We start from the raw sequence: 20,212 nt of genomic DNA, 5'->3' as shown, positions 1-20,212 counted from the left end.
TGTATTTAGTCATGTTGTATTCTACTATTTTCGTAACTCAGCCATATTTACTCCGTTTTTATATTTTAAATGATATTTTGGGATGAGCATCATGTTTTACTGTTGCCCAAGTGGCATGAGAGATTTCTGACTGAGTGAGGCCGATGGCATATGTTGTGAGGATATTAAGGGATCGGGCTTCGCGCTGCAGCAGTGTGGTACTGATTTATGATTATGAGACCGAGGGCCTGATTTGTTATGCCACAAGGTGGCTTGATATGAGGCCGAGAGCCTGTTTGATTACGCCACGAGATGGCTTGTTATTGTGTTTAGGCCGTAAGGGGCCCCTCCCGGAGTCTGTACACCCCCGATAAGCTTGGGTACCCAGTATGAGTGATGTGATGTAGCCCGAGGGGTGGTTATTGATTCATGTTATGCCCGAGGGGCTGCATATGAATGATTGTGAGGTAGCCCGAGGGGCTGGTTCTGTTGATGTTATCCGAGGGGCAGTATGTGATACATGTTTTGCCCGAGGGGCTGTTTATGTTTTCTATCAGTTTTACTCACTGTTTTATCACTCGTTTGAAACTATTGAAGGCTATTTTAAAAGGGTTTTACCAAAACTGAGCATGATTTTTTTTGAAGTAAATGATTTCTGTACTATGTTGGAAATGTCCTGCTTTTGTTGTAGCGTTTTGACGTGGTTAACGTGTTTTCTTACTACTCAGCTTTCATTTACCTTTATTACTTACTGAGTTGGCATAATCACATTACTCCTTGCACCTTATGTGCAGATTCAAGTATTTCTGAACCTGGTAGTGGGTGTTGATTGCTCAGTTGTAGAGTCATCGGAGTTAGCAAGGTAGCTGCCCGACATTTGCAGCCCTCCTCTTCTCCCTCTTGTCTTCCTTAGATTGTTTTAGTATATTTGAGACTCTTCATTGTATTTAGACCTTAATAGATACTCGTGACTTATGACACCCCGATGTCAGACTTGTGTATTTATTCCGCGCTGTTCAATTAGACTTACATTATGAGATATTTGGATTAATTAAAAGCTTAAAAATGATTTATATTGATTAATGGTTAATTTGAGAGTTGTGTCGGCTGGCCTAGTTTTACGATAGGTGTCATCACGATCGGGTCTGTTTTTGGGTCGTGACAAGTGGTTTGAAAGATGACTTGTATAACATCTATAGTATCTTTACAACTTCGAAATTATTATGGAATGCTCTAAAAAGGAAACACAAGACCGAAGAAACTGGCCAAAAAACATTATAGGTACCAAATTTTTGGACTTCAAATTAGTTAACAAGAAGTTTGTCATGTCTCAAATTAAGAACTGCAAGTCATCAGTCGTGATCTCCTTACTGAAGGTATAATTTGAATCAACATTTTTATTAAAGATATCGATTATTGATAGAATATAAGGGTCCACCAAACTATATAGAGAACCAGGTTTTCTATCAGGTCTAATAGTACACACACAAAAAAAAACAATAATTAAATGGCAAGAGGAATTTTATGTGAAAAATTCCCAGCTCAACGAGATTAAAAACCATGACCTACCCTTGTAGGATTTCAACTTCGCTACTGAGCAACTTTTAGATTACAACCTACACAACCTAGGAATTAACCTCTTAATCCCTCACTAACTTGTAATACTCTATTACAAGCCACTTTGTAATAACTCTATTACAAAGACTTTACAACATGAATAACTCTAGCCAAGACTCAAACACACTAGTTTAAGTTTTACAACTGGGCTCCTATAGAATGCTTCTAAACAAGCTAGATAGGAATTACAATTAAAGAACTATTACAAAGTTATAACTCAACTAAGGACATATAATAACTCTAAGTGGGAACTGGTCCGTAGTCGTTTAGTTCTTTGTTCTTGAAGCACTTGACACTTGCTTGTTGAATGGTCATGTGAGTGAGTTTGAGTGAAATCTCTATGTGTTCAAGTGTTGTGTTTTACCTCCCTTGAATGTATATATACATATGTGACATCACTTGTAATGATGTAAGCAAGGTAGGTAAAAAGTCTTCCTTGGAAAGTTGACTGCAACGCTGTTCCTGCACAGTAGCGTGTGTAGCTAGCAACTTTCCAGCTGGAGAGTTGACTTCGTACAGTCTCCTGGAGAAATGGTAGGGACCTGTTCACTCGGCTGTTCCTTCCACTCTGAAGAGTTGAATCATAATGCGAGCTGGTTTCCAAACTGGAACCTTGTGATCTTAAGGTCTTGTAAATGTGTAACAGGTTCCTTATCTGGTTCTGGATAGTAAGTTTGTTAGATCATCAAAACATAAAGCAAATATATATGACCAAAGAACTTGTAACCTATCGATTTTTCCCTTTTTGATGATGACAAACTAATAATTGAAAATCCCAGAGAGAGCCACATAGAACCAAACTATGAACCAAAAGACCTTAAGTTTTCCCCTGAATCTCTGCATCCTTCCTTAATCAGTACCTGAACTTTTGTGAGTTCCCCTGAATGAGTTCCCCCTCAGTCTGTATTTTCTCCCTCTTTAGATTATTATTCATTCATGCTCTTTATTATTCAATTAAATCTTCCCTCTTTTGGCATCATAAAAAGCACAAAACAAGTTAGTAGCATAAAAAATTCTGGCATAGCTAACTCATGCCGCTTATGTGCTCACAACATGATAGAAAACAGAAACAAAAGAGCAGCAACATAGATAGAAAAAAGGAAATCACTTTCATTAACCGGATTTGGACTTTTACAGGTGGGAGCAAAATCATTGTTTTCATACACAATCTAAAACAAACAAAAAACAATTACCAGAAACAACAAAACATCACCAAAAAACAACTTAAGAGGATAGACACTGGAAACTGGACACTATGGAAACATTCTTAAGGGACACTAGAGGAAGGGGGCTTGGAAGAGTAAGCAAGGGTTTGGAGGACATGATCCATACGAGCATTCGCGGACATTTGCTCATTGAGCAGTCTTTCTTTCAGGTCCTCCACCTATTTCCTAAGTTCAACATTCTCCTTTGTTAGGCGTGCAACCTCTGAGCTCTGAGAAATACTAGAACCAGGTGCCTCTTGTAACTGACTAAGCCGACTCTCAAGAATCGCGTTCCTAGCCTTCAACTTCCGGATCTCCTTTATGGAACTATTCTGAGCATTTATCAGTTGAGAGATTGTGGAAGTGATTCCAACTCCTCAGACATTGTCAATACACTCACACTCTTCAAGAGTAGTTTTTGAAAATGATTGCTTTTTGGTGCCCACTTTGGCTTGTCCCAAATGTACTTTGAAAAACTCAAAGACCTTTGTGAGAAGGAACCCATAAGGCATTCCAGGATTCCCATCTCTAAGGTTTTCTACCTTTTGCATATGCTTAATCATTATGGCAGGCAAATTGATGGAGGTAAAATTATCCAAGGCTTCCATAAGGAATAGGTCAACTTTGGATGCAACAGATCTTCTTTCAGCGCGAGGAAGCAACACTTTGTTAACCATCTCAAAGAGCAATTGATATACTGGAAGGAGTACCTTCTTATGCACTTGTTCCCCATGCTGTATTGCCTTCTCCTTGATAATGGCATTTCTAAAGTTTGGTGTGCAGGCACCCTGAACAGATGACAGTCTTTCGGCAGGAACACCTATAATTGACCCCAATAAGGCTAGAGTCCATCACTATATCCACTCCATTAATCAACACACATATTTGATCACCATCTACTGTGAAAAGTCTGGTGTAGATATTCCGTACCTCCTCCTCATACACTATAGGAGCCTTACTTGTAAACAGATTGGTCCACTATTAAGAATCACAAATGTCCACTAATTGTCTCATCCCAGCATTCTCTAGAATGTAGAGGTAAATTTGTGGCCCCACAATACTTTATGATTCCCCAACTTACTTTTCTCATACCTCAAAGACCCACTAACTTTTGCTTTCTTAATGGAACCAGGTTCTTCATCATCATCATCCCTTTTTCTTTTCACTGACTTGCCAACATGCTTTTCCTTCTCCACAGACTTGTTCTATGTATGTTCACCAGATTTTTCCACTTCTTCCTCATCAGACTTGTCACCACTCTCCTTTACTATCTTGTTACTAGAATTTTTTACCCACTTTTTACTGGAAACAACATCGGCACTCTTGGAAGGACTCTCATCACCCTTAGATGCGTGCCTTTTGTTTGAGAGAGAGAGAGTGCTTCTTCCTTGAAGACTTGCGGGTCAGGGAACTAGGTTCCTCTTTAGTTTCCTCATCCACATAAACTACAAGGTTATATTTTTCTTATACAACTTTTCCATCCTTGACCAACCTTCTCCTTCCCTGACTCCTTTTACTCTTCTTGAGAGCGGACTCTAAAGCCTCCTTTTGCTGCAAGCGTGTGGTAGGTCTCTTAAGTGGTGGATCTGAAGTTACCACTGGCTTAGTCTTGGCCCTGATAAAACTAGCATAAACCAAATCATCTGCCTCTTCTTCACTATCAGGATTCATCAAAGGCACCGCTATATTCAAGATCTCAGCATAAAAGTGGGGAGAAGGAGCAGGATCAATACTGGCCTGGGGGTGACTCCTGACCTGGATCCTCCACGGAGGGATCAGGTTCATCATTTGGGACCCTAGTAGCATCATCTTGTGGTGGTTGTTCAAATAGCACAATTGCTCCTTTTTCTTCTGATGGCTGAGGCTCCTCCCTCTGAGACTCAGACCCTCCTGCACATTCCTCTACAATGACCCCTTTTGGCGTAATGGAAAACATATTCTCTATTCCCTCCTTTTCTTGTGGTTCCATGGAGATTTAAATAGACGAAGGAGCGATACCTGCAGAGTCACAACTTGTCAGTGGTCTCAGTCTCTTCATGACTAATCATCAGATCTTCACTCGAGTGCCCAACCATGGATAGAGTTGAAGGTTCCTGAACGATGTTCCCATGTTTGCCCTATTTACCCTGTTGACTCTGTTTGACCGGTGAGACTAGAGGAGGAAAAATATTATCAAACTTCCTCAGATAAGGAGTAGACTCAGAGTGGGTAGGAGAGGGAGCGGAGTGTGGGGGAGACTCTGTTTTAAGGTTTGTACTAGTGATTTTGTTGGGAGAGGAGTTCACCGCTGAAATACTGACTGGTGAGGACTCAATCATAGTGTTGTCAGGCATATTGAAAGTTGCTTGATTCTCAGACATAGTAAGATTGTTCTCGAAGGATTGTGTATTTAAGAATAGAGAAGACAAGAAGGAAATTTTGAATTTGGAAAAGAAAGGGTTGTGATGTTGATTTAATTATGATGAGGGACCGGTTCTGAAACAACGGCAACCATTTGCTTGGGATATGTATCGCTTAGAAAAGGAGTGATGTTTGGGCTGTGATGTATTGAATGAAGAGATATGACTTTAAAGAGACTGTCACGTTGATGATGACGTGGCATTTTTTTTTCCATTTTACATTGTGTATGAAAGAATAAAGAAGCTACTAACCTGTATCAGAAAAACTAGGTTCCCTGATAGGCCTGGCAAATGAGTTTTAACCCCTTATTCAGCATGCACTGCAACATTTACTTCGATAGTCATCATGCGTGTCTACCTGTAACAATATATAGGTAAGTTAGAATTAGCTAGAAAACGCTTTGGCTAGCTTTTACCTGACTATGACTTTCATAACCAATCATAAGGAACCAGGTTCTTAGTTGGGTTTTATCACCCCCCAATGCAAGGCGATTTTTCTCAAAATGCTTTCGTCCCAAGGCTTTTGGTGAAGATGTCTGCAACTTGATCTTCAGTAATCAATGTATTTGTCCATCTTGAATTGGACTCAAGTTCTTCCAATTTGTTGTTTGGTTCACAACATTTGAGCACATCAGGAGGCTGATGATACATATTCTGCTTCAGCTGTTAAGAGTTGCCATTGAATTTTGCTTCCTTGAGCCTCATGAGATAAGACAGGAACCCATAGAATATCGCATTCTAGGCAAGCTTTTCCTATCCATTACATGAAGGATAATAGAGAACCAGGTCCTGTGTTCCTCTAAGATATCTCAAAATTCTTACACTAGCCTTCAAATGAGAATCTTTTGGATTTGACTAAACCCTTGCACAAAACCGAACTCTGAGCTCGATGTTGCGTATAGTTGCAGTGATATACATGAGTGATTCGGTGATGTCTCTATGCATGGTTTGATTTAGAGGAGAACCGGGTTCATACATGTCTTGGAGTGCTGATGACCTATGATGCTTCTATGCCAAAACCTTTTTCAACAACTCTTTTGTCAGCTTCTGTTGTTGTAGACGCGGGACCAAGTTTCTTGCTGTAAACAATGAGTATTCTATGCCTTGATTAGTATTTTGTTTTCTATTGAAACGAGTACATCCGGAAGATTCCTCCATCTCTTTTACTATAAGATTTTCAAGGCTTATCCTTCCCATTGTTGAGAGCTTAACAATTGTACCCAAATATCCTCAATTGAGTCAGCAACTTTGGTCAAGATGTTTTCAATCCCTCTATCAAATAATATTGACCATGCCAAATCGTCAAGAGTCCCTTTCTTCTTTTCCACAACTCCATTTGCTGTGGTGTTCTTGGAACTAAGCGGTTGAGTAATTCTTCTTTGAATACAACATTCATCCATTATGGCATTATCCAAACCTGTTCCATGATCTGATCGGATGCAAGCCACGTTTGATCTTCTTGACAAGAGCCACAATTACTTGAAAGATCTCATCCTAGGTTCTGAAGGGCAGAGTCCAAGTGGACTTGAGGTGCTGACTTATCCCTTTTTGAGGCTTAACTAAAGATCTGGCATATTTTCCTTTTGCACAGGCATTACACACTTTGTGTTCCTTGATAGTCAACTTGGTCAGATCACGAATGAGGTCCTTTTGGGCCAGCTTATTTAGTAATAAGACACCTGCATATCCCGGCCTTCTATCCCATAGTTCAGCATTATTTTCAACAACATCACAAATTTTGAGATTACGCATATCTTGGACAAGAATTTCACTTTATTTCCCTTGACACATATCTTCCAACTCCTAAAGTGTACAATTTTTAGCTATTTTCATAAGGGTACACTCTCTCCTAGCGGGCTTTTAGTGAAGGAAATTGATCGTATTTTCATTCGTGTTCTTTGAGCAGCTGATGCATATGCCATTGTTGGCTGCTCACCTTCACTGCTCCCTGCACAAGGAAATCAAGGGTTAGATTTAAAAATCCAAATGAGTTTGGGTCCCTTGTTAAGACAGAAAGGATGAATGAGTGCTCTCTTAGTCCAAGCAGGCAAAATGCGTTTCCTATTTGACTGACCAGGTCCTCTTGCAATAGTCACGCTCTCAGTAAAGACTTTATTTTTCTAATGAGATTGAACCCTTGCCATGTAGTTTTCCTTGAGGTGACCATTGTTACCATAGTAGGTACATAGCCAATTGTCAGGTATAGTAACATACTTGCTATGAGGGTTGTTGGAAATCTTTTCCCTTTGAAACCCAATCCCCTGCCTGTTTACCCTAGAGTTGGTGTACATGACAGTGATAGCATCCGAGAACCTGGTCCACTTAAGTGATTTTTCAAGATCACTCTTTACTTTCCCTAGTTCTTCCTGAAGCTATTTGTTTTTCTCAAGTTCATCACGCAGATTGGTCTTCACCAAATTTAACTTGTTTTCAAGCTTAATATGTGCTTCACTTGCAACTTCCTTTCCCTTTTCAGAGTTTCCATGTCTATTTACCATTTTAAACTCCTAAATTATTTCTTTTAAGTCTACTACCATCACTACCAGGTCATCTCTTTCTTGCTCAATGATAGCAACTCTCTTAGTCAAGGTTTCCTTTTCTTTACTTGCACACTCAATGGTTTCTTTTAAGTCCACCACAACAACCATTAGATCATCTCTTTCATGTTCTATATTATCAATTTTCTCTTCTAAGGCATTGTTTTATTTTTCAGGTTCTCTATTGTTTCTTTCAAATCAACTACAATGACTGCTAGGTCATCTCTGGTTTGTTCATCTTCCCCTTGTTCCATAGTTAATGCATCTTTATCATTGATAAGACTATGAAATGCATAAATTAGCACATTTGCTAATGTCATGAGATTTTTAGGAGAGTAAGATTTTAGATTTCTCTGAACATTCGAAAAAGTTTTCCTCATCGTCATCGTCATCTTCATTGTCATCAGATTGAGCCATTAAAGCAAAGATTGAATCATACTCAGTTGTTTCATTTTCCACTACCATCATTGAACTACCACCGTGGTCATTTTCTTCTTAAGATTCGCTGGAGGAGTCTCCCCATGTAGTAAGAGCTTGCTTTACAACATAGTCAGCATCATTCTTCCTCTTGAAGCATTTGTCAGGAACTTGGTTCCTCTTGGCTGCTTTATCAAAGTTGTTATTATACTGATCTTGCTTTAGGAGGGGGAAATCCTTAATGAAGTGTCCTGGCTTGTCACATTTATGATAGAGGTTATAATTTCTTGGCCTGCTAGAACTTCCCCTGTTCAGAATGCCTCCATTCTTGCCAACCATCTTCTGGAATCTTTTTGTCAAGTAGGCCATGTCCCCTTCTTTACCACTTGAGTCATTGTTGTCCGTCTTAAGGACCAGGTTCTTCTCCCTCTTGGGCTCTCTTCTTTCATTGTCCTTCTTCTTCATTTCATAGGTTTTCAAGTTTCCAACAAGTTCATCCATGGTCAGTGTCTGCAAGTCCTTATCCTCTATAATGGTGTTAACTTTGCTTTCCCAAGAACTGGACAGTACACTAAGGATTTTTATGACAAGCTTGTTTCTTGGAATATTTTTACCAAAAGAGTGAAGCTCATTGATGATGGAGGTGAATCGAGTATGCATATCTTGGATGGATTCATCATCTTTCATTCTGAAAAGCTCATATTTTGTTGTGAGCATATCAATCTTGGATTGCTTCACTTGTGTTGTTTCCTCGTTAGCTGTCTGAAGAGCCTCGCAAATCTCTTTTGCTGATTGACAGGCTGATATCCTATTATATTCATCAGGGCCAATTCCACACACAAGAATTTTCTTTGCACATAAATTCTTTTTTGTGGCCTTTCTATCAACATCATAGAATTCCTTCCTCGTCTTGGGAATGGCTACAGCTGGGTCGCCAAGGTTCTTTATAGGGACAAAAGGTCTGTCACATATGACATCCCATAACTCAGAATCTTCATGATGAAGTCATGCGTCCTAGTTTTCCACCACCCATAGTATTGACCGTTGAACCTTGGAGATCTGTAAGTAGACTGGCCTTCTTCGAAGTTTGGAGGAGCAGCCATGAGGATCCTTACTAGGTGTTAACCTAATAGAAAGAACCTGCTCTGATACCAATTGATAGAATATAAGGATCCTCCAAACTCTATAGAGAACCATGTTCTCTAACAGGTCCAATAATACACACACAAAAAACAATAATTAAATGGCAAAAGGAATTTTACGTGGAAAATTCCCAGCTCAACGGGACTAAAAACCACGACCTACCCTTGTAGGATTTCAACTTCACTACTGAGCAACTTTTAGATTACTCTTAATCCTTCACTAACTTGTAATACTCTATTACAAGCTACTTTGTAATAACTCTATTACAAAGACTATATAACATTATTAACTCTAGACAAGACTCAAACATACTGGTTAAAGGTTTACAACTGGGCTCCTGTAGAATGCTTCTAAACAAGCTAGATAGGAATTACAATTAAAGAACTATTAGAAAGTTACAACTCAACTAAGGACATACAATAACTCTAAGTGGGTATTGGTTTGTAGTTGTTTTATTCTTTGTTCTTGAAGCACTTGACACTTGCTTGCTGAATGGTCACGTGAGTGAGCTTGAGTGAAATATATAAGTGTTCAAGTGTTGTGTTTTACCTCCCTTGAATGTTTATATACATGTGTGACATCACTTACAATGATGTAAGCAATGTAGATAAAAAGTCTTCCCTGGAAAGTTGACTGCAACACTATTCCTGTACTGTACAGTGTGCATATAACAACTTTCACTCGGGAGTTGACTTCATACAGTCTCCTCGGGAACTAGTAAGGACCTGTTCCCTTAACTGTTCCTTCCACTCTGAAGAGTTGAATCATAACGCAAGCTGAATCCCAAACTGGAACCTTGTGATCTTAAGGTCTTGCAAATGTGTAACATGTTCCTTATCTGGTTCTAGATAGTAAGTTTGTTAGATCATTAAAACATAAAGTAAAGTACTTATGATCAAAGTACTTTTAACCTATCAATTATGTTACTATTTATAAATTTATTATCGAAGGTATGGTTATCAATGAGGTGTTTCAAGTAGTGGAATTTATTGAAAAATACCTCTTTTGTGGAGGGACTTCAAGAATTACTTGAATCATAAGTACAATGATATGGCACTTTAAGATCTTATAGTTCATCTAAGTATCAAAGAGAATAACCAGGCTATTGAAAAGAAGTCTCGTAAAAACTCAATAATAATTGGAGCAAATATTATTGAGGATGCTCCATCAAATAACAAAAAGAGAAAGAAACCTTCTGGACAAAAGAATTACCTGTTCAAAAAGAATTTTAAAAGTAATTACTATAATTGTAGAAAAGTTGGACATAAGGCTGCGAATTGTCGTGCTCTAAAGAAGGATAAGAAAAAGGGTAATGCAAACAGGGTTGGAAAGAACAAGGACATGAATAAATTGTGTGCTATGCTTTCTAAGCATAACTAAGATAGAAAATATAAAGAGATATTGGATTGATTCAAGAACCACCCACCAAATATTGTCCTTAGTCGAGCTTCACAACTCCCAAAATGAGAAAAGAATCAAGGCCTTTGAAATATAGCACTACCGGTGATCCCTCATCTGTGGACACATAACCACACCTATGATGTCGCTTCTGTGGTCAATGGACCACTTCTGCAAACCGCTCCAAAAGCCCAACCTTCCGCTTTTGCGGATCCTCCTTCACGCATGCTAGTTTGCTTCTGGGGACTCCTATCGCTCTTGCACAAACGCACCTGCAGAGCCATCCTTCCCTAGCCATACTCCGTATCTACGGTCAACTAGCCGCTTCTGATGTCTCGCACCTATGACCAATCCATCGTAGGTGTAAAAACATCGAAACTCAGAAACTTCAGCAATTCCTGCAAGTCCAAAAATGATTTGTCATCAATCTGAAACACAATTGGTGACCCCGAGACTACATCCAAACTCACCTACAAATCCCAAAACATAACATGGACCTACTTGAGGTTTCAAATCACACAAAACAACATCAAAACTACGAATCGAACCTCACTTCAAGTTTAAGGAAACTAATGAACTTTCAACTTTTAAAACTCGTGCCGAACAAATTAGTTCAGAATGACCCCAAATTTTGCATGAAAGTCCCAATTGATAGAATGGACCTACCCCTACTCCTGGAATTAAAATTTGAATCCGGTATCAATAAATTCAATTCGCAGTCAAATCTATCAACCTTCCAAACTTTCAACATTCCATCTTTCGCCGAATATAACCAAATCAATCTACGGACCTTCAAAACCAAATACAGACATACGCCTAAGTCTGAAATCACCATACAAAGCTATTGGGATCATCAAAACACTTTTCTGGAGTCGTCTATATAAAAGTTAAACTCTTGTCAACTCTTACAACTTAAGCTTTTCAAACCAACCATCCCGAAAAGTCACTTAACCACAAATACACATAAGTAAAGCATCAAATAGGGATAACGAGGCTAAAATACGCAAAACGTCCGGCCAAAGCGGTACATTATCAGTTCGTTTTTCTTATTTTCTATGAAATGCATGTCCTGGACTGTTCATTTGAGAAAAGAATTCAAGGTATAATATGATAATGGACTAAGTGTGACATTGCGATCCAACCTTGTTGTATAGTATGCACTCCCTCCATCTTAAATTAGTTATAATGATATCCTTTTGGACAGTTTTTGTATCTACTTTAATAAAAGGAAATATAATTGTAACGACCTGACCGATCGTTTTAAGCTTTAGCATTTTGTTCAGTAGTTTGAAACATTGAGTATCTTCATATGATGCATTATAACTTTCATGTATGATTGATTTTGATGTTCGAGAGTTCGAGATTGATTTGGATGGGTAATTCTCAATTTGGAAAGTTAGAGTTAGAAGAGTCGACCATTGTCTGACTTTTGAGTAAACGACCTCGAAACCTGGATTGAATGGTGTCAATAGGTTCATACAGTAATTTTAGACTTGGACGTATGTTCAGATTCAAATTTGGATATTTTTAGAAGGTTTAGCTCTATTTGTCTAAAGTTTGTAATTTCTACAATTGGAGAGTTCATACATATGATTGGAAGTTAAATTCGGTATTATCGGACTCCTATTGAAATTTTAAGACCTTGGTTAGGTTCATTTACTTGATTGGATCTTATGTGCAAAGTTTGGTTGTGATCCGAAGTGTCTAAGTTTGATTTAGATGAGTTTGGTAAAGTCGGAACGTTTGAAAGTTAAGTGAATGATTTTGATCTTCAATTATTGGTTTTGATATTATTTCATTGTTTTGAGCCTTTGGATAAGTTTGGATAATATATTTAGACTCTTTGGTATGATTAAACGGTGTCTAGTGGATCTCTACTGTGTTTCGGGGTGGTTTCATACCATTTTGGTTGAGTTTTAAGTAGCTCATGTGCTTGTGTGTTGCAGTATATCGGGAATGCATGGGCTTGACCACAATCGTGGAGATGAATTTTGGTCGTTTGTAATTTGTGAATCACTTTCGTGGGAGCGGGCATACAGGAGCTGATTGTTGGGGGAGCTGGCTATTGCATTCGCGTGTTCTAGGCGGCATTCGTGTAGAAGATTCAGGAGGTAGTGTTGAATTGCTTATCATGATCACGTGGGCTTGGCCACAATCGCAAAGAGTATTTGCTATCAGTGATTTAAGTTGTCCAATTTTGGGATTTTGAGCTCATTTTCACTATTTAGTTGGTGCTCAGGAAGAGCCGAATTTTTAAATGGAGTTCACCCATAGTTTGAGGGTAAGTAATTTCTAATTAATTTTGATATTATGAATCCCCATGGATTTCTACACCAAAAAATGTAGAATTTTAAAAGAAAAACTTGGGACTTTTATCTACACTTTAAGAGAGTGCATTTTGAAAATTTGACCACCAATTTGGATGCGCTTTTGGAAACTAATTATATATTTTGACTAGATAGGTTATGGGTCATCAAAATTAGGTACTGATTTCGGATTTTGGGCATGCGAGCCTGAGTTGACAACTTCATATTGCATTTTTTGACTTTATTGGTTGATGTTTGGCTTGGAATTATGTGATTGGAGGGCTAGAACAAGGTTTTGACATCATTTGAGGTTGAAAACTAGCTAGAGGTAAGTATCTTATCTAGGCTTGGATTGAGGGTATTTTCCTGTATGCTATGATGGTTGTTATATATTGGGGGTGATGCATATACAATGTGACGAGCGTATATGCGTGCACCGTAGTTGATAGACTTTAAATAATCTTGCCCTATGTTTTGATGATCTAACAAACTTCCTGTCAAGAACCAGATAGGGAACCTGACCTATTTGGAGTGATGCAAGCTTTAACGGATTCCAGCTAAAGGTGAACTGCTATAGCATCAGGAGCTAGGAACCCACACAAGGACCTGATGCTCTTATGGTTTCCTCATAACAGTACAAAGTCAATTGGACACAGCTGGAAATGAAGTGACTGACAGCACTATTTCTACCGCACTGCACTACACTGTCCGCCCACTCATTCTCTAACCAAACAAAGTACTCACATCATTTCAAGTTATGTGATCAAGATGTACCAAATGAGCTTTATACAAAAACATCACTGAAAGGGTTCTGTTTCTCATTCAAGCCTCTTTCAAAAACAGAGAAACCAATCCTCACAAGCTTGAAGAACAAGGTTGAACACTACTACATACCTGTTCCTAAAAGATAGACTGTTGTTGTCCTAGTTGAGTTGTAACCTTGTTATTGTACTTACTGTATCTCCTAAACTGCTTACCTAGAAGCATTTTGATTAGGAATCCTCTTGAAAATCTGTAAACTCCTTGAGTTTATGTTGTGACTAGTTTTAGTCATAAGGAAAAGTCTGTATAATCGTAGAGTTACAAAGTGGCTTGTGGTGATAGCATCACAAGTTAGAAAAAGCCTTTGTAACTAGGATAGCCACAAAGTGGCTTGTGGAAAAGGTACCACAAGTTAGTTGAGTAAATCCTTTGTAATAGGAATTATTATAAAGTGGCTTGTAATAGGTAGATTACAAGTTAGTGAAGTTAAAAGCCTACAGGTGTAGGCCGTGGTTTTTGATCCCCTTGTGTGGGATTTTTCCACGTAAAAATCCTCTGCCTCATTTACATATTGTTTTATTAAGTGCGCTCAATAGAACCTTGTAGAGGACCAGGTACTTTACGATTTGGTGGACCCATACAAACTAACAATTGGTATCAGAGCAGGTTTCTCCTATCAGGCTAACACCTGGGAAGGATCCTCATGGCGGCTCCACTAAATTTTGAAGAAGGTCAATGCATATACCGACCCCCAAAGTTTGATGGAAAATGTTATTGGTGGTGGAAAGCTAGAATGCACGATTTCATCATGGCTGTGAATTGTGAGCTATGGGATATCATTTGTGATGGTCCTTATCTTCCAATCAAGGTACTAGATGAATTTCCATTTTCAATGAAAAAAACAAGTGAATAATACACTGAAGTAGACAAGAAAGCTGTGGAGAATAATTTTCGTGCCAAGAAAATTCTAGTATATGGAATGGGACCTAAAGAGTACGCTAGAATCTCTACCTGTGATACTGCAAAGGAAATATGGGAGGCCTTGCAAACAGCTCATTAGGGAACTACACAAGTAAAATAGTCTGAAAATAAACATAATACTGGTGATAGTTCCATGATGGTAGTTGAAGGCGAGGAGACTGGATATGACTTAACTTTTGCTTTGATGGCTCAATCAGATGACGATGAAGAGAATGTCAACAAAGAGGTAAACTTCAGGGATGTTCAGAAAAATCTGAAATCCTATTCTCCAAAAAACTCATGTGTTTAGCTGATGTTTTAATCACTGCCTTTTGTAGTCTTGCGGAGGATAGGGATTCCTTGATCTTAGAACTAGAATAATCTGAACATACTAGAGAAGACTTAGTGGCTGCAGTTACTGACATTAAGAAAACCATTGTAATCCTTAGAAAAGAAAAGAGTCATCTATTGGCAGAAATTGCAGACCAAAGGGTAACAATAGTAAAACCATGGACCAAGTCAAAACCTGAAAGTTCTAAAAGAGGAAAGGAGATAGCAAGTGAGGAATACCTTAGGCTTGAAGATGAGGTGAAAGCTATGAGATATAGGATGTGTGCTGAAATTGAGAAAAACGAGCTCCTCCAAACCAATCTAGAAAGAGTAATGAATGATCTTGAAAGGTCTTTAAAGTGGACCTGGTCCTTAGAAGCTACCACTGCCTTGCTTACTAATGATAGCGAAAAAAGCAGGGAGCAGGGTTCCAAAAGGAGAAAACTCCTCACAACCCTCACTGTAAGTGCGTTACTATCTCTGATAACTGGCCTCGTACCCAATGTGGGAACACTGCACTTTAAGGAAGGTGTCCAGGACAAGAATCAATCAGTTCAGCAAGACAAAGTGGCTGCTGAAATCGTGACCACAAAAGAGGGACCAGGTTCTACTCACAAAAAATGCACATTACCTGCATGGACTAACAGAGATCTTATTCATCCTCTTGCTTACTACAAGGGACCCAAACTTGTTTGGGTTCCTAAAATTAACTCCTAATCTCTTGTGCAGGGAACAGTTAAAGGAAGCGGTCAATAATGGTTCATGGATAGTGGATGTTCAAAACACATGTCTGGGAACACCACAAACTTTCTTTCACTAAAATCCCTGCAAGGAGGGAGTGTATCCTTTGGCAATGGCAAAAAGGGGTACATTCTTAGAGTTGGAAAAGTTGGGAAGTCACTCATTCATTCTATTGAAAATGTGTACTATGTCAATGGGCTTAAGTACAGTCTCCTGAGTATTTCTCAAATCTGTGATAAAGGAAACAAGGTAGAATTCTTGTCCAAAATATGTACAGTTACTGACCTTGTGACCGGTGAAATAGTACTGGTGGCCAAAAGATACAAGAACATCTATGTTGCTGATTTTGAATCTTTATAGAGTGGTGATTTGAGTTGTCTGAAAGTGGTTGACAATGATGCTGAACTATGGCACAAAAGATTGGGCCATGCAAGCTTTTCCCTTCTGAACAAACTAATTCAGAAGGACCTGGTCCATGGCCTTCCTATGTCACAATTCAAAATTCAAAACGTTTGTGAGGCCTGTGCTAGAGGAAAGCATGTGAAGTCCTCCTTTATGTCTAAAAGAGATGTGATCACCTCAAAGTCGCTTGAGCTCCTGTATATGGATCTATGTGGACCTTTGAGGGTGCAAAGTAGAGCAGGAAAGAGATACATTTTCGTAATCGTGGATGACTATTCCAGATTCACATGGACTCAGTTTCTTAGAACAAATGATGAAATTGTTGAAGTATTTGTGGCCTTCGTGAAGAAAATCCATGTGAAGATGGAGTCTAGAGTTGTATGCATTAGATCAGATCATGGGACAAAATTTGACAATGTCAAATTTGATGAATTCTGTAATGAAAATGGCATCACTCACAACTTCTCAACTCCCAGAACTCCCCAGCAAAATGGAGTAGTAGAAAGGAAGAACATAACTCTGGAAGAAATGGCAAGAACAATGCTGATTGACAGTGGAATTGCAAAGAATTTTCTGGGCTAAAGCTGTCAACACTGCCTGCTACTTAGTGAACAGGTGCATGATCAGATCACTTCTGAATAAGACCCCGTATGAATTGTTGAATGGAAGAAAACCCAAGATGACTCATCTAAGAACATTTGGATGCAAAAGTTATGTTCTGAACAAGGGAAATGATCAGCTTGGTAAATTTGATGCTGTCGCACCTCCTTTTTACCGCGCCCGCGGGGCGCGTGGGGAGTTTTCTCCAATTGAAGGACAGTCGAAACGGGATTTGTTTATTTGTTTCAGAGTCGCCACCTGGGAATTTTAAGGCGTCCCAAGTCACCACTTTTAATCCCTGAATCGAGGAGAATATGACTCTGTTTATTATTCTGCGAACCAGAAATCCTGAGTAAGGAATTCTGTTAATCCGGAAGAAGGTGTTAGGCATTTCCGAATTCCGTGGTTCTAGCACGGTCGCTTAACTGTTTTTATTATTGGCTTAATTATCTTGATTTTTATTAAATATATTGATGTTACATGATTTTACTACCGCTTATACTTATTGTGATTGAGGACCCTTCTTTGAATCGAATTACGCGTACGTATATTCGTGTTATAAATTTAAAAATGCGGAATTGTGTCACGCGTACGTGTACACGATAACTTTTGGTAATATATTTATTAAACAATCATTTTTTCAAAATTGTGTCGAATCAAGAATATTTGTTTTTCTTAAATAGTGAACCATACATCTCGGGTTTTTATGAAATTGATTTAACGCCTTTGGAAAAATCCTTTTATTAAATATTCGCTCGAAATTGCGCGTACGCATAATCCGAATTTTTTTGCTTTTAAAAATATAATCAGGGTACGCGAACGTATCCCTAATTGCGCAAAATATTTGTAATGATATTAGGGATTTTTTTTTCACAAATTGTTTATTATATTATGAGAAATCTTCATTTAAGATACCCTTTAATTCTTGAAAAAGAATTCACAATTTGTTGAATGTTGCCCGTTGATTATAATTTCCGCATATAACATGTTCATCCAAGACTATTCAAATTCTAAATAAAGAATAAAAACATGATTAATACTATTCTTCACAAATACAACATATATATCTACATGCCCAATAATGAATTGTATATGAAACTAAAAATGATTTATAAAGGGAAGAATATTTTTTTTAAGAACTTTTATTATTTCTATTTAGTGCAAGTCCTATTTCTAATTGTCGTTGATAAAAAGTGTTGCAATTTGTATATCTCATCTTATTCTCATATACTTGCTTTTAATCTAATAGGCCTAATTATTTATTTAGGATGGTAAATAGGCATCAAATTGATAATAAAGGGAATTATTGTACAAATTAATTAACAACATTGCTTTACATGCCACCTATTTGTATGTCTTGAAACATTCGTAGCACTTTAACATCGTAATGAGCCATAACAACTCAACTCACTATCCACTAATGGTTCTATAAATACCTGTTATCATACCACATAAGAACGTACAACTTATATCATTCCATCCATAACTAAATCAAGTATAAGAATAAACTAGCAATATAGTTTTGATATTTTCACTCCATTCTAACAATGCCATAAGGCCTAGTAAATAGCCAATCTTTATGTCATGTTTCTTGCCTTGACAGTTCAAATATGATTAAACTAATGAGATGAAGGACTAACATTATTACAAAGCTTTATACGAACTTTCAAAGTAAGACAATTAGCTCATAGCTATCAAATTGAATTCACTACTAATTAACTAACATGAAACGAAAAATGAAATTTAAACTGATGAACTTGGACAAATGGAAAAACAGAATTTCAATTCAAGCTTCATTGATGAGTCATGTTGAATCTCTTTCCAACTTAAAATTTAAAAGACATGTACCTGAAAATGAAGGTAGAAGGAGTAAATTTCAGCAGTAGCAGCAGTAACAAAATCAATGGAATAGCAGTCTTTCCACAGGTTTGAGCAATAATAAGACCCGAAGAACCCAGATGCACAGTGACAGTACTTTTAGGAAGTTTCAGATTTTTAACTGAACAACGATATTGAACAAATCCGGACAGATTTAATGAAGAGAATGATATTTCTGATTCTGAGACTTGGAACAAAACCGACGAAAAAAAATTTCAATTTTTAAACACAGAATCAACTTCAATACTAACTTCCGATGTAGAATTCTGTTTTAATGTTTCTGTTTTCCTTTCTTTCTATCTTCCTTTTCAGATTTCTGTTTCTGCTTGATTTTCCTCTTTCAATCTCCTAAAATCTGCCCAAGATCTCAATTTTCCTTGTTCTAATCTCTCTGAAAACTGAACTTTAAAATTTCTGTCTGAAAACTGATTTCTCTCTCTCTGAAAACTCTTAAAGTCTGTCTAAATTCTGTTCTGAAATCTCTCCAAAAAAAACTCTTAAACTCTCTTCAAGTTTTCTGAAAAACTCCCCTAAATCAGTCCCCATTCCCTCTATCTTATACAGGTCTGTCCCCCCTTTTTAAGTGCTGCCCGGACCCCCTTTTATCTTTTAAAAACAGAAAAAATTCCATTAAAATCTGCCTTTACTACTTTAAATCCCATCAAGTTAACTTTTTCCTGATTTCTAGCAGCCCATTATCCCTTGTTCCCCATTAGTATCATTAACTAATAGCCATTAACATACCACTTTCAGCCCTCTATTATATCATATTACCTCACTGTTTCATTACCAGTAGTACCCCTGAAAACCTACTGTTATTACTGAAAAATCAGAACCCACTGTAAAACAGATTCTATAATCTGTATAAACTTAATTATCCTTCTGATTTACAGCTATAACCAATCCTATGATTTTGAGACAGTATATCACATTTCTAATAACTGATTGACAAGAACTGAATTTAAACAGGGGATTCTCAACTGAACACTGAATAAAACACCCTTAACATTACACAGAACATGCAGGATTATTTCAACTGAAATTCAAAACTGAACTAAAAGCAAACAAATACAGGAGCATTGTCAATATACTGACAATGCCCTGTTCAGAAAACAATATATACATACCATTGACAAACTTTCTGAATTATTAAAAGAGAATCAATTAATTGGGAAGAACTAATTGACTGAGTTCAATGACAATAAACAATTCCAAACGGATAAACAGGGTATTACAAACAGTATTAATGGCAATAAGAATTTACAAAACAACTAATCGACGAACTTAATCGAGTCGATTACACATATTATGACCACTCGTAAACAACAGAAACAATAGTATGATTCTGATCCAATAGACGAGTATGAGACAGTATAACAGAATTGACTAAAAAAATATGAAAAATTAAACAGACTAATGAAAACAAACATAGAATACTCATAGAATGCTCATAAGAAACAGAAATTACCTCTGAACCTTTAAATTCAACTGAACTCAACTCGACTTGGATTTGGACTTTGTTTGAAATCAAACAGACC

This window comes from Nicotiana sylvestris, chromosome 9, assembly GCF_000393655.2.
Source record: "Nicotiana sylvestris chromosome 9, ASM39365v2, whole genome shotgun sequence".
NCBI lineage: Eukaryota > Viridiplantae > Streptophyta > Magnoliopsida > Solanales > Solanaceae > Nicotiana > Nicotiana sylvestris.
The sequence above is the reverse complement of the archived record's forward strand: the minus strand, read 5'-3'. Positions refer to the sequence as shown.